Source organism: Antrostomus carolinensis, unplaced genomic scaffold (assembly GCF_000700745.2).
Source record: "Antrostomus carolinensis isolate BGI_N321 unplaced genomic scaffold, ASM70074v2 scaffold9982, whole genome shotgun sequence".
Lineage (NCBI taxonomy): Eukaryota > Metazoa > Chordata > Aves > Caprimulgiformes > Caprimulgidae > Antrostomus > Antrostomus carolinensis.
The window spans coordinates 15,278-31,553 of NW_010298949.1; the positions used below are offsets into that span (position 1 = coordinate 15,278).

The window sequence follows — 16,276 nt, forward strand, 5'->3', positions numbered from 1 at the left end:
TATCCTAGCAAAACCAGGACATAGATGCTGATTTAATGGGAGGAATGACCATAAGTTTCTTGTGATAACCCCTATGTAGTTTGCCAGGAATATGAGTATGAAAAATTCCTTTTAAAAAGTCTAATCTTGTAGTCCTCACACAAGCAAAGCTTCAGTTTTGAATTAGATCTAAAGGATAAGATCCTCTAATAAAAATCTCTTTATTGCCACAGGCTACTTAGTGTTCTTGTATTGAATTTCTATAGACAAAAATCTCCATAAATGTAACAGAAGTGTGGGTATGGATGGGACTTCCAGGTGTCATCCAGTGAAATTCCTGTGATGAGATAGCACCAGGAAAATCTCTGTCAATATCATTGAGATCTTACTATAAAATCCTCCAGTGAAGAGGAATGCAAGGCTTTTGTAATCGGTTTCAGGCTTTCACTCCATGAAATAATTTTAAAGCTTAAATAAATAATTTATACTCAATTTAAAATAATTTTAACAAATAATTTTAAGACATTTCTTAATAAAATAGGTCTTCATTGCATCTAATGAGGATTATTATCTCACTGAAAAGCAGCCATGGAGAACATGGGTCTTCATGTCTTTATAAACAAACCTTTCATGTTGGAAGATCAGTGTGCTTTCTTGGTCATCGCTTTTCTACAACCTACATATCCTGTTCTTTCTGATTTTCCATGAAGGTCATTTTAGCTCTCCCATCTGCTCGTTATCTTTCTTAGCCCTTGACTAAATTCAATTACTCTACTCCCTTCCTCTTCAGTTCCAGGTAGGGTGAAGTGAATGCTACCCATGCCACCCATATATTATGCTTTTAAATACCTCTCCATTATTTCACAGGAACTTTGTTTTGTCTTTCAAGAAATACTATATCATGGGCTCCCATCAGGTGTGACACCCAGCTTGGTCCCCCTGTTTTCCCAAAAGCATCCCACTCCCCCACCTCCACACCCACAGCACCAGGTAAATAGAACACAACCATGTTTGTGAGTTTCTCTTGACTCCACGGTTCATCTGCACTGAACATTATATCTAGATTTTAAGCTCCCTCTTCAGTTTATCAGACTTATTCTGAACTCTCAGTCATTTGCTTAAAATGACAAAAAGTGAGCCCAGGACAGATGTTCTTTTGGATTCCACTTGACAGCAGTGTTCCCTCCCTATTTGGGCAGGGAAATAAATACTCCTTGCAAGTATCCTCTTCCTTTCTTCCTCCAAACCATTTTGAGCCATTACCATAACAGCAGTGAGCTCCAGACTACCCTTTCTACTCCCTTCTGTGGTCTTGCGGGACACTCTCAGAGCATCATTAAAGTTAAGATACAATCTCGACGTCTTCTTCCTTACCCACAAAGCAGATGACCTCATTCAAGGAAATGGTTTGGATAGGCTTGTTCTCTTCAAATCTGTGATAGCTTTTTTTCTTTTTAAGCCAAATTACTTTTTGAATACTTACATGTTTTAATAATTTCAGTGCCTTTTGTGTATTAAAGCTTTATTAACATGCTTATAATTCCTCCAGTCCTCTTTTTCACAGCATCACAGAATGACAGGGGTTGGAAGGGACCTCAGGAGATCATCTAGTCCTGCCAAAGCAGGTTCCCTACAGCACATTACACAGGAAAGCATCCAGGCAGGTCTTGAACATCTCCAGAGAAGGAGACTCCACAACCTCTCTGGGCAGCCTGTTCCAGTGCCCCAACACCCTCACAGTAAAGAAGTTTTTCCTTAATTTTGTCTGGAACTTCTGGTGTTCCAGTTTTTGTCCATTGCCCCTTATCCTGTCACTGGGCACCACCAAAAAATGCCCGGCCCCATCCATTTGGTCCCCACACTTCGGGTATTTATAGACATTGATCAGATCCCCTCTCAGTCTTCTCTTCTCCATGCTGAAGAGTCCCAGCTCTCTCAGCCTCTCCTCGTAAGGCAGATGCTCCAAGCCCCTCATCATCTTTGTGGCCTCTGCTAGACTCTCTCCAGAAGATCTCCATCTGTCTTGAACTGTGGAGCCCAGAACTGGACACAGTACTCCAGATGTGGCCTCACCAGGGCAGAGTAGAGGGGAGGAGAACCTCCCTTGACCTGGTAGTCATGCTCTTTTGAATGCACCCCAGGATACTGTTGGCCTTCCTGGCCACAAGGACACACTGCTGGCTCATGGCCAACCTGCTGTCCACCAGCACACCCACGTCTTTTTCCTCAGAGCTCCTTTCCAGCAGGTCAGCCCCTGACCTGTACTGGTGCCTGGGGTTATTCCTCTCCAGGTGAAGGACTCTGCACTTGCTCTTGTTCAACCTCAGCAGGTTCCTTTCTGCCCAATTCTCCATTGTGTCCAGGTCTCACTGGATGGCAGCACAGCCTTCTGGTGTGTCAGCCACTCCTCCCAACTTTGTGTCATCAGCAAACTTGCTGAGGGTGGGCTCTATCCCTACATCCAGGTCATTGATGAAGATGTTAAATGAGACCAGACCCAGTACCGACCCCTGGGGAACACTGCTAGTTACAGGCCTCCAACTAGATTCTGCACCACTGATCACAACCCTCTGAGCTCTGCCAGTCAGCCAGTTCTCAATCCACCTCACCATCCACTCATCTATCCCGTACCTTCTAAGCTTTGCTACAAGGATGTTGTGGGATATGGTATCAAAAGCCTTGCTGAAATCAAGGTAGACAACATCCACTGCTTTCCCCTCATCTACCCAGCTGGTGATAACATCAGAGAAGGCTACCAGATTGGTCAAGCATGATTTCCCCTTAGTGAAACCAAGTTGACTACTCCTGATATCCTTCTCTTCTTCCAATTTCTTAGAGATGTTATCAAGAATGATCTGTTACATCACCTTTCAACCTTGTCAACCATTTCAATCTTCTTCTCACTGGTAATGCAGACTGTGTTATCAAAATCAGCTGGTACAGACAGAGCTTTAAACAATCATTTACATTCAGACATCAAACCCCATATTTCCGGAGCCTATCAAATACAAATCATAAGACAAAGATGCCTTAGAAAAGCCTCTTTACTGATGCAGTTTTACTGCTGCTGCAAGTGCAGTTGTTCTGCAAAAGGGATTTACAAGAGCATTATAAGGCATCATGCTTCGTGCATCAGTCTTTCTATGACTTGTTCATTTTACAAACTGAGATACAGCTCTTTCAATTGTCAGTCCTAAACATTAATCCTGCCTCTGGAAGTCTGCTGTTTCTTTTTTGGGAACTCCACTGCTATCAACAGCAATCAACCTTTATTAGCAATAGCAATCCCACAGCTGGAAATATCCCAATTAACAATTTTAGGGGCAATGCAGAAAGCAGAACGTAGTTCAACATGATGTTACTTGCTCTGTAGGATAACAGGCACTAAAAGAACTCCTCCCAAAAGCCAGTAAAGGCATTTGAACAGAAGTGTAATATTCTGCCTTTGTTTACATTCAGGAAAAGAAACTAAAATTATGAGCATGGATGCAGGCACTCAAAAGTCAGGAGCTGCTGGTAAGAAGTTAGCCATTTTAAACAGAGGAATTAAATAAGCATTAAAATACCCAGCCCTTAGTCCAGGGCTTCTTCTGAAAATGCAGAAGAGAGCTGACCAACATCTGCCACTTGGCAGTGAGGAGCCACACTTGCTGTCCCAGCAGCTGCACATCAGCCAGGAGGACAGAACTGCCCTTTATTTCTCCTCTGACTTATCTCCAAACAGGTACAAGCCTTACCTCAACTCCCAGACACTGCCATCATTGCTTCCCAGTTACTGTTTCATGAGGTTGTCTCTGCCACTGATGACTTTTTGCCTTATCTCTGTTTTGGTCCAGTTTTGTCAGTGATACTTTTGCCTCTCTACATCCCAGGCAGGCTGCCATTTCATGAACCCCATTGTAGTATGAAATCTCGGAAAAACCTTTGTTCAGTTTTTTCATTTTAAACAAGATCCTTTGTGTTTAGGGATAGGGATCCTATGTAGGAACATCTTCCCTTAATTGCCCCATCGTTTTTTTGCTGAAGCCAGCAGAGTGCAAACACCTCCCCCCACCCCCCATAACAATTAACACCTCTGTTCCCACAGACCTTATTTTTCCTCTTCATTGGCTCCGGTTATTTTACACGTTTCCCATAACACAGCACAATATCAGGCATTGTATCTGGAGAGGAACTGCCCTACGATTTACTCCAGCTGCTGCCTTTGCTGGGTGATTTCACGGCAAATGATTATTTGCTCATGAGTATACAGTCATGTGAGTGACACTCCAGTTTGGGCATTCTTGGGTGGTATTTTGTATGCTTTCATTTTTAAATTACATTCTTGATACTGGAGTAAATGCTTGGGTGTTTGTACTATTGTGTCCTAAGGCTTGTCAGGGTTTTTTGGGAGTTTTGGGGTTTTTTTTCCACTTGTTTAATGGCAAATAGCATTATGCCAAGGAGCACAGTCCAAATTGTCTGCCTCCTCCCCCTCCTCCATAACTGCAGCCAGACTATTTTTCGGTTCATTACAACATTTTTGGATACAACTGAAGAAGGTCCTGATATGGTGGGACTCTGGCTGTAGGCAACCAACACTAATATATGATTGCTAATAAAGCCCAGTGAACTATGGTGGGGTGCAGATCTTCTGGAACCTAAGCTTAATTACTAATTACTGTAACCAAAGTCACCTTAGCAAAGATTTGCAAAGTAACTCCATATCTCAAAACTTCTCTTTGGCTGATGAGATGCACCAGAAAATCCCAAGCTCTGCCCTGAACTGAGCAGGACATCTCATCTGCTGCAGCCCTGGAAGCTTAGTAACTCTGAAATAACAAACTCTTGACCAGAGTACATCAAAAAAATAAAATTAAAAAAAAAAAGAAAAAAAAAGAGAGACTGTGAAGGTCATATATACGATTGGTAGTGCAAAAATGTCTCTAAACTCCAAGTCAAAGACCCTTTCTTTGTACAAACCTGTATGAATCCCTTTATCCCCCAAAACATACAATTTAAATACACAGCACACAAAGGAAATACCATGCTATGGAAAAAGAGTAATTGAGGCATCAGCAGAAAAGAATGCAACTCCGTAATCGGTATTTAGGTACGCAATGGTATTCAGTACCATAAGTGAGAGAAAGAGAGAAGTTAAGAAATTGAGTAGCCAAAGTCAAGGTGGAAAGCCAGAATGCACAACTGACCCCTTAAAGAAGGCTCACCCTGCTCCAACGCCAATCACCAGCTTCATGTAACACAGCTTCATGTCGCTTCAGACAAGTGTCATTCCCAAGAGCAGCCCCGGAGCCCTCCCTTGTTTGTATCCTGCTGTTCTAAAAGGCTGCAGTACACAGCACAGTCAAAATACTAATAGAGAAAAACACCTCTGATAGTAGAGAGAGAATTCCTCATCAAAGTGCAGGGAGAAGCACTGCATTCTCTACAGCCTGAAGGATGGAGTTGGAGGTGGGGGCTGTTCATCAACTGGCATTTAGATGAACTGGCAGACCTTGAGTGTAGGGGAAGAAGGTTCTAGATCAAGTTCAAGACCATGTTATGGTTCTAGGCTGAGTTTCTGATCAAGTTCCAGGTTGGAGGGTGGTTCTAGATCCAACAAAATGGAAGCTTTAATAAATGCTTAGTTCAGCAGCCTGGACTTTGTTAAATTAAATTTCTGTAAATTGTTATGGTATTGACTTTGTATTTCTTCTGTATCTCAAAAGGCCAACAAAACCAATTGAATCTGGAGTGCACAAGGAGCTACAAAAAGTCTTTTTGGAATATTTTGATAGGTGAGCAACAAAGTCACATAATTTGTGGCAATTTCTAGAGTATATTCTAGAGTATGTTCTACTGTTCTGCACAGTGACACAACTTTTAAATTCCATAAATTATGTTATCCACAAGGCATTAACACTGCATAGAAAAGAAATAAATATGACTCAAAGATCTTAAAAGCCAAACGGACATCACTCATCCCCCAACACAAGGCCTGCCTTGTGCTAACAAGCTCCATTTGCTTCGAAAAGAAAAAATCCTGAAAACAAATTTGCCAGTTAGAGCTTTTTCACTTTATTATACAGCAGTCATCTTTATCTTCACAGCACCTGGGAGGAATGTAGGTGCCTGATTTTGTACTATTCCCTACTACAAGCTTTACATTTTAAAATATATGACTAAATCGATTTTAATCATGACTTGCAAGAAAATAATTGTACTTGATCTCATTTGCATTTCCTTCCCACCCTGTCTTCCCAAAATGTTCATATCTGTTGTTCCACTGAAGATGGATTCTATTTGGGAAGAAGACCTAGGATAAAATTATTAAAGGACACCACAAAAGTAACTGTGAAAACTGAGTGATGGAAAACAGTAAATTTATAATTCTCTTTACACCCATGCAAACACTGAGTGAAGTAACCCAGTCCCCACTCTGAGCATTTTTAGGCCTGTACATTCCCATGTATTATACATTTATAAAAAGCAAAGACAGACAGCCTTTACGAGGTGCTTAACGACATGAGCTAAAGATTTGACATTCGCTTCTCTAGAAACATTTCAAATATATAACCAATGCCTACAAAGACCTTGGCTTCTACACTTGAAAAAATACTAGACTCAAATAGTGCAGTCTTTTGGCGCCAAATGAGATTCCTCTGAGCCTCAGAGTGAGTGAAACAGGCAACAAAGGCAAAATACTGACATGAAAGGGGCAGTTCATCTTTAGCATCATGCCAGATGCTCTGCTCTCCCTACAAGCTCTCTGCTCACACATCAGGAGTTTTCTTTACAACCAAACACTGACATCATGCGTAACACAAAAGCAGGTCGGAGGAAGAGCTGACACATAAAACGGCCACATCCAATTTGTATCTTCTGTTATCTAATGAGATTAAAGCAACTGAGAACAGAGTCCCACCAGCAGTCTAGTAAAACTGCTCAAGATCAATAGCAAAACCATTAAACACCTAGTCGAAAGGTACGCATCTGCTTTTGTTCAATTGCAAAAATCAAGGAAACAGAAGTACTAAGAAAAACCAGCTCTCTGTAGCTTAGGGGAAGGATGTTGTGCTGACAAAGCCAGGATGCTGTTTCTAACAGCTGGATGATGTCAGGTTCAAGAAAAAGAGCTGATGAGCTTATTATGGCAGCACTGGAATGACCATTACAACCATTTCCTACTGCAAACTACGCGGAAATGAAGTTTTAGCAGCAGTATTTCAGCTTTTACATTCTTGGTTTGGTTAAATTGGAGTTGTTCCCTCAATAGTTTGGAGCAAATAAGTTGTATTTTCTTGAAATAAGTTGTATATGATGAATATATATGAAAAAGGATGTAAAAGTTCACAAAGGAAAAAGCATTTTTCACATTTAGCATTTAATCGGGCATCTGGAGGCCTCAGGTTTTGGTAGGAAGGTTAAGGTTTGCTTCACAAGGTGGTCATTTGTATAAACCCAGGCCGATCACAGAGGTTATTCCCATTTCCTGGCAGTCTGGGCTAATCAATCACCAGACCAGCTAGCAGAAACAAAGTAGGAAAAAAATTAAGAGGCTAGAGAAAACTGAAATGTCTTGTTCCTGCCTCAAAATCCATCTCAGGCTCTGCCACACGTGCAGTTGGAGAGGACAGCCTTAGTCAACAGGCAAGTGGGAGGCTGCCAAGGGAGAAGTTTTTGGGAAACATGGTGGAAGAAGAATATGAATCCATATCCATGTGTCCATCTTTAAAGATGAATTTAAGTCTAAAAAGAACATGGCTGAATAGTCATCGCCTGCCTTTTCTGAAGCTATTTTAGGACTAAGAGCACCTGAAGGAAGTTGAAGGGAACAGTTCAATTAACAGTTCAGTGACGCTTCAACTTCACCATAGGATATCCCCCTAGGCTGAAACTATGATGACTATGAAACGAATCTATTTCGATTTTCCTCATTGTTCTACACACTGAGCATCTACATCCCTTTGTTAAAAGCAAACTGACACAGAGCAGAGACTCTTCTAGTTTCTGCCCTCTCTCAAGCACTTGAATTACTTTTCTAGAATATAAAACAACCCCCAGTACTAAAGAGCTAGAAAAAACCGTACACATCTTGCATTCATCCCAAATGATCACTAATTGTTTCAAAAAGAAAGCTGATATTGTGCTGTAGCATGATAGCACCTCTTCTAACCAGGAAAGCATGGATATGAGAAGGAAAAGAAAAGTTAATCCATTTTCACCAAGAAACTTGTAATACAAGCTTCCCCCTCCCCTTTTCTAAATGAACACCTTTTCAAGAGGAAGAACTTAAACTAACAGGAATCTATCTGCAGTTCATAAAACATAAAAGGGCAATTTTAAAGGCATTAGCACAGCAAAGATTACTGGGCAGAGACAATAAAGGCACATTTTTGGCCAATTTTGTCTCAAATACAAGCATCTTGCACTGGCAGAGATAAAAGTCTCAGCCTAAGAGCCACATAAAACTGTTTCTCATCTGCTGCAGCCACAAGGCTTTGTGGCAGTGACAGACTTCCCCAGATCCACATTCAGGAAGCATTTATGAGTGTGTCTGCACGCCTTTCCTCAGGGCTACCTTTGCTGGGGGGGGTTTTCCAGCATCACAGAACTTACCAAGGTACCTAGTGTTAATCTGGTTTTGCAATACAGTACTGAGGAAAAAAAAAAGTCAAGCAGCAGACAATGTACCTTCAGAGTTAGGTACACTGGGGGGGCGGGGGGGTGTTTTTGTTTTTTTGTTTGTTTTTTTAATATACTAGGCCTACATTGATGGGCAAGCAGCCTTAAGATTACCCCAAAAGCCACCTCAACTATCTCAACGTTTCGGATTCCAGCAGCATCCAGACTGGGTTTGAAACCTGTTTGCGAGTTTTCAGGCCTCTTGCAGCCCCACTCATTTCTAGGTATCAGCCTACACTGAACACTTTCCAAACTCCCTTGGACTTTCTCTTCTCACACTCACTTCCCTGCTATTCTTCAGGTTTTTCTCTCCCCGTGTCAGCAGCTTGTGGACCAACTCCTAGAGGCTCTGCAAGGAAAACCAGACTATAGTTCAGCACACTCACAGCGTAGTTAGCACAGACAGCTTTATTGCTAGGTGGAAAGTTGTTCAGAGAGTAGGTAGGGACTTAAGTGACTCCAGCTGGCTGGTGATAAAATTACACTTAAGATGGTAAACATCAGATGAGGGTGGGACTCCACTTCCAGCTCTACTGTGCTTGAGCAGTTGCAGAAGAGACCTGCAGTCACAAAGAGAAGTGAAAATGTCATACCAGGAACAGCTCTTAAAATAGGCTGGGAAGGGAGGAGGAGATCAATGTAACTGAACAACAACAATGGCAAAATTAAGCAACTCAACCGAGAAAAGTGTCAGCCTGCAGCTGAGAGCTGCAACAGCCAGAGCAGCAATACAGTTCATCTGGAGGAGCTGCTCCACGTCTTTGCCATTTAGCAGCTTATCAAGGTAGGATACAGAATAGTCACTCAGTGAAATTCAGGACACTAAGTTCCATAAAAGAAACATTAGAAAATGCATTTATTTACTGAGAGTTCAACTGGGATCCATTTATAAAATGGAGTTAATTTTTAAAAGCTCCTTGACTTTCAGCATCGCTGTGATGACCAACTACCTGAAGAACTACCTGTGCAATGAATGAAGGTGCCAATCACCATGTAACATGTAGACACTACTGCTGTGACTTTAAGGGTTTGCTGAGCTTTCCCAACATCCAGAGCTAAACCTCCTTTTCCATATCTTGGACAATTACACCAAATTCTATTAACACATTTTTTTTATTTCAGATTACAAACCCAAATCAACTTGAATAGATTTCCTGACATATCAATTTCAATTCTTTGGTGGCCATCTCCAAGGAATTAAATACTTAGCTCCTTTCAGGCATTCATATGGGCTAACTTAAAGAAATAGTCTTTTGAATATGAAAAAAAATATATATCGTGACAGCTGATTTAACAAACTTACTTCTCTCTCTTAAGACACTCCTAGGTGGATGCAAATGAGTATTAAATAATCCTCAGCATTTCCATACACAAAAATCATCCCTTAAGACAAATTATTTAAGTGGACTTTAGTCTGTTCTTCAAGTACTTTGCACTGGCCCCAGATCCACTGAAATCACCAACTCCTTCCCTTTTCACCTGCTTTCTATCAAAAAATCCCCAGTGACAGCCTACAGAGTCAGGAAAATTTGCAGTCCCCCAAAGAATTTTTAGTCTTGGGTACAAAGCCAATTTTGGAAACTTTTTCCTTACTCCACATCAGCCCAGTCTTGTTCACCTACAGAAAACAGAAGGAATCTTCTCTTGATTTTGCAAGCTTTGTACAATTACTCATAAAAGACACACTGGCAAGTAATATTTAGCTCTGGAACTGAGCCTACTTCAAACATTTTCAGAAGAGCCTATGTAAAGTGCTGATAATCACTGGCTTGAGGAACCGCAGACCACCTTCCCACTTTTGTAATATACAACTTTAAAAAAAAAAAAAAAGATACCATATGTCTCTTGACACCGACAGGCAGATTCTGTAACACTGTTCAGAAATTTAAATCAGAAGTTTTTATACTTGTTGCCTAAACACTACTCCAATAATAGCAGACCATTTCAGAATCTAGTGATAATTTTATTTTTAAAAAAACCCTTTATAACTCATTAAGGCTGGTGCCAAACTTGGCACTGGTACCAACGGTTTGCCAAAGCAGGATTATCGCATTATCTCTCTGAACAAAAAGGCAACAGCTGTGAAGTACAGCTTTCAGGATGCTAAGTCAAGGACATTTAAACAGCTACACTCAATATTTGGCTGTAGGACAAACTGAGCAAAATTGTCCTTAGCATACAGAAAGATGTGTTACTCTTTCATGGTAGGTTTTCTTTATTACCAGTATTGAAAATAAGTCATGAACATAAAAGCAGCAAGAGAAAAAAACAAATCAGACCAACTGTAATTATTTTTCCCCTGGTCTTTCCCTCTCCCTCCCTCCCAAGTTCTCTGTGGATACAGAGACCAAAGTGTATGCCATGTGAGAATGTAAATCAAATCACACATTTAAAATGGATTTTAATTTATGTACAGCAGTTGCCGTTCATGAATGTTACACAGTCCCTGCAATTACATTCTTTGTAAGTTAAATCTTCACTTTTCTCTACTGAATCTTCTGATGGAGAAACAGAAAGGAGGTGTGGAATCAAGGAGTAAGATATGATCACAAGTCATTAAAAATTTTGAGAATTTGAGTAGTAATCCTCAGAGAGTCCTCTACAAAGTTCCAGAAATAAATGCTGGCAATGTATATATATTGCAATTTTATTTCATTCGCTCAAACAAAACGTTAGCATGTAAGAAATTTAAAATGACACAATATGATAAAAATAGCAGAGAATGAACTGAGAAACTAAAAAGAAGGTAAACCTAAATGCATGAAAAGTCAACATTCATTAGTGATCATCTTCAGTCTTTGATTGACAATTGATGCTTGAAAACTTTTTAAAACAATGAACTGGAAATCATTACGACTATCTGAAGAGATTTCAGCACCAGCACTAAGATTTTTACATTCAGTTGGTTTGCAGTTGACTTGGTAGCCACTTATCTATAGTACAGGTTTATCACAGGTCAGATCACAGTGTTGAGGAAAGCAACGCCTTCCTGGCATTAGAAAGGATCCCTTAAACTGCCCTCAGCTTAAGACATCCGTTGTACAAAAGCACAGAACCACCACAATATGGTTTTTAAAGAACTTAAGTTACCAGTAAGCAAAATAATCTTAGCTTCTGCAGTTCATTTTCAATACTGAAATCTCTGGAAATGGTGCAACTGTCAGTAGGACAGGAAATGTCTACAGTAATCTTTAATTCAATCCAATTTTCTGGAAAGAACCAATTCGGCAGTTTGGGATTACAAAAAGTATGTATGTAGAAGCAGCACAAAAGACAACATCTGTTCCTTTTTCTTTTAAACAGAAATCATGTTAATTGTAGACCAAGGCACAAAACGTTTAGTGCATAAGCCAGTTCCTTGCACAATCTAGTAGTTCATCCTTTTACTTTTGGACCACTTATACCCATTCAAGCTATTCCACTATGCTACTCCTGAACTCTCCTAGAAACAAATCAAACATGACTTCTGACAAGGGTAAATTTCCTTAATGCTCAAAAAGTCCGTGTAAAACAAAAAGTTACAACAACAAAGATGAAAATGCCTCCTCTTGTTTTGAGAAAAACAGTATTTGACAAGGTTACTATGGATTTTTTTGTAAGCCTTCAATAAATGCATGCAGAAACATGTTTTTATTTTTCTTTTTTCTTAAAAAAAAAAAAGATTAGTAAATGGAGTTAGGCAATAATTCCACTGTAGTCTTCTCTTAGAATCTGAACCTATAGAAACAGGAAATGTTTGAATTAGAGAAAAATTTCCCTTTTAAGCCTTTCCAAACCTGTAAGTGCTGTTTCGCTTTGGTGTTCAGCACTTAAGACAGTACGTTATTGAAAGCATTTGTCCTACCAATGGAGCTGCATATACTTTTAAGCTGAAACATTAATGTCTCCAAAAGTTGTAAGTAAACTTTTCTTTTGGATCGCCACAGATCCCGAAGCAAACATGGCACTGTTACGGCTCAGAAAAATTGACAGCACAAAGGAAAAGGGAGGATTGTGATCCATATTCTCTGTCCAAAGTACTACAGATCCAACTCACAGAATTTCTATTCCACTGAACTGTATCATATTAAAAAAAACAAAAAACCAAAATCCAAACAACCAAGCATAAAATCTGAAAACCCTGCGAAACAGAAAAGTATTATCTCCCCTAAAAATTATTCTCAAATTGTTGACTGAAACCAATGGCATACCATTGCTGTTTTTCAGGGTTTGAGTTGTGTGGACCTGTGGGGTTTTTTGTTGGCTTTGAGTTTTTTGGAAGGAGGGTGGCAGATAAACTAGGAGGAGATTGGAACATTTACTGTGACCTGATGCTCTGTTGTTCTAAGGTAACTAACTGCTGTCCTGTGTCATTAAACAATCAAAAAAGGAGACTCAGAAAAGAGTGAAGTCGAGGGTCATGATAAAAAGGTAATGGACACCACACTTACACAGGTGCATCCTCAGTAATTCAGATGCCTACAAGTTTGTTCTCTCACTGAGAAATGAGTTAGGTTCACACGGGAGTTCCAGAACCATTATGGAAGTATTACTGAATTTCAAATAGAAAACTGAAAAAAGTTACAAAAGGCTTAAGTACCTGGTTCCATTAACATGGTTACTGATAAAAGTCACGTTTTCCTCATTATTACACATGCATGTAAGATGAAGAAAAAGTGTAGAAAGTAATAAAAATGTGTCACCTTCCCCCTCCCTCATCCCGCATCTTTCTGGGCATAAATTAAGCCTTACAAATGAAAAGGCTACTCTGTGACATGCAATTTTTCTTTTAATTAAAAAGCTGGCTGTGTTGTGTTACATTACAAAAATGTCCACATGCATAAATCTAAAAAAAGCCCCAAAATCTACTGTAAATCTACAACATACTAATGATTTACATTTGACTGCTGATTCGCATTATGTAGAAGTCTTAGATTTGGTAAAGCATTGTAACAATGTAGGAAGGCATCTACATCTTTAAACTCTGGACTGTATTTGCTTTTTTAATTTTCCTATAAAATTGCATGAAGGCTAACTAGAGAGGCTTCCTATCATAAAATTCCAAAATCTTGATATGTCATCACTGTCTAGGTCATTCACTTACAAATATTGCCCTTTAAAAGCGTGCGTTTCTAATTGCTCCATGTTCTGTGAACTGAACTTCTACACATCTGATCTTTTAAATTATTCATGGAAATATCAGATATGATAGGAAGACAAACCTGAGATACATTTGAAGTACAACAGTATAACTTGCTAACTCCTTCATTAATAAAGAAAACCTCTCTGAAAAGCCTTCCCAAGCTTTTCCCTGTTTATTGTCTTAACAACAAATTCTGAAACGTGTGCAATTTAATCTTGACATGAGTAGACTTCAAAGCACTGTGATCTTGTCTGATAGGTGTAGGAATTTCTGCATAATCATTACAGTAACTTTAAGAGTCTTTTCCACCCTGCTGTAAAGGTCAGAAAAAAGCTGCAAACTAGGAGGGGAATAGCATATCACCAGAGTGATGCGTCTGAAGCTGTTCAGAATAGGTTGTTTCTCCCTCCTTCCAAGTGTCTGTCTGTCTCCGTTTTCTTCTAACAGCTCACAAAACGTAGTCAGTTTTATACCAAGTTAAAGAGTCACATCATCTTAGTACTAGTCTTTCTATGCAGTATTCGACTTGCTGAGCTCCTGCCTGATAGCTAGAAAGAGAGAGAGAAAAGTTAATAAATCAAATAGTCAAAGTCAAGGCAGAAAGCCAGAATACACAACTGACCCCTTAAAGAAGGCTCACCCTGCTCCAACAGTCTTACAACACGAATAACCTGCACGTAAGATAGCTTCATGTGGCTTCAGACAATGTCATTCTCAACCAGGCAGTACCCTGTTTCTTGCTGTAACATTTTTGTTAACATCTTACTTCTCAGTTCTGCCTCTCCAGCAAGTCTGTGACCTTATCTGATGACAATCACTGCTACTGGGGTTATCAAGGAACGGATATGTGGGCTTATTTATTTTAAATTTTTTTGTTTGTTTTAAAAGCAGCCCCAGGGCCCTTCCTTGTTTGCATCGTACTGTTCTAAAAGGCTACAGTACTCAGCACTATCAAAATATAAGGAAAAGCACTCCATTTTCTGTAGCCCAAAATCAGCCAGCTCTTTCTACAACATCAGTTGATGACATCTGTTATTTTACCAGCAGTGATATATCAGTTTAATATGACACTTTTTTTTTCCCCTCCTCCATACTTTATGTTGGTACTTTCATAAAGCAAAAAAAAAAAAAAAAATGCACACCAAGGCAGTAAAACAAACACAGAGTTTTATTTACTTCTTGACTGGTGGACCTTTAAAATTATTCTCTCAATAATTTCCCTTAATTACAGAAGGCTACTAAGGAGAATTTCTGTTAAAATAAAAATTGTGAGAATTCTTTTCTTTGTCTCTTACATTACAGACCAAAGAGAAGGCGGCCAAAAGCTGGAAGCACAATCCTAGTCTGAATATTATCCATTTTTAAATATGCACCTCAGCAGCTCTGGATCATTTAAAAATAACTCACCTACCACCACATGATAAAAGAAAAACTGCAATGCAGTCAGATACAGCATCCCTCCACCCACTTTTAAAAGACACTACTTAGTGTCAATGTGCTATTAAAACAAAAAGCACAGGGGATGAAGAGAAAACATACAAGCACATCAATCAGAAAAGGTCTGTCACAAATGGCAGTATGCCACCAGACCTACAACAAAGCTACTTTTATCAGTCTATCAGTCACAGGCCAGAAACACGTTACATTTACATTGTTGTGCACCTGTAGTTATTTACTCTAAGACTGAACAAGAGCAACAAACAGATTGATACCTACCATCAATGAGTTCTTCCTTTAATTTTGTTAACTCCTTCCTCATTTCATCTAAAATGTCCTGTGGTGTCAGAGCAGAAATGATAAATTAGTTTTGCAACGTGAACAGATTAGTTTTGCCACCTGTAATTTTCTGCTGAGAGACATTCAAAATTCTTCCAACTTTTAATCAACCTTTAACCCTTCTGAAATGTGTAACCCAGCCTTTATCTTCCAAGCTAATCCCTCAAACCTAAAACATCCCTAAAATGTTCTTACTGCAAGTACAATGAAGAAAAAAACCAACCAAACAAAAAACCATCTTCTGTACAAGTCCTACAAATTGATTCTTGTAGAATTTACAAAAGGAGAAGGGACATATTGAAGTTAGAATACTGCACTAATGTAACTGTTAAATAAAAAAAAGTAAAAAAACAACCCAAAACTTGGCACATCCCTTTAAAATAAGAAAGCTTTGCTACAGATGAAATGCCACGTGGAAGGCAAAAGAAGTAGTTAACTCAAAACTGCAAGCCAAGGAAATACTCAAAGAAAAAACCTAACCCCCCCAAAAAAAAACCCCAACCTTTTTTTTTTTTTTTTTTTCTTTTTAAAAAGGAGGATCAAGGTATTCCCAGTTGCCAAGTAGAATGTGAGGGAATGAAGGTAATGGAGTCAAGTCCTATCTCTCACTTGCTGCTTTCTCCATCCTTTCATCTAAGTGATGTTAACTGATGATTTGGTGACAATGTTTTTAGAAGCAGAGTTGGGGGTAGTGTCTTTTTCTGCAGAGGATGCTGTCACCTCCTGGCCAGATCT

The 16,276-nt window shown here is 39.5% G+C and overlaps 1 long non-coding RNA gene across 1 annotated transcript in view; it reads right to left on the minus strand.

Moving 5' to 3' along the window:
- Positions 1-13,621: 13,621 nt before the first annotated feature.
- LOC104520821 (uncharacterized) overlaps positions 13,622-16,276 on the minus strand; it is a 5,652-nt gene continuing 2,997 nt past the window's right edge. The window contains exons 2-3 of the long non-coding RNA XR_727972.1: positions 15,482-15,539; positions 13,622-14,313 (exon numbers count right to left, since the gene is read on the minus strand). This is a non-coding gene — a long non-coding RNA (uncharacterized LOC104520821). The remainder of the gene's footprint in view (positions 14,314-15,481; positions 15,540-16,276) is intronic.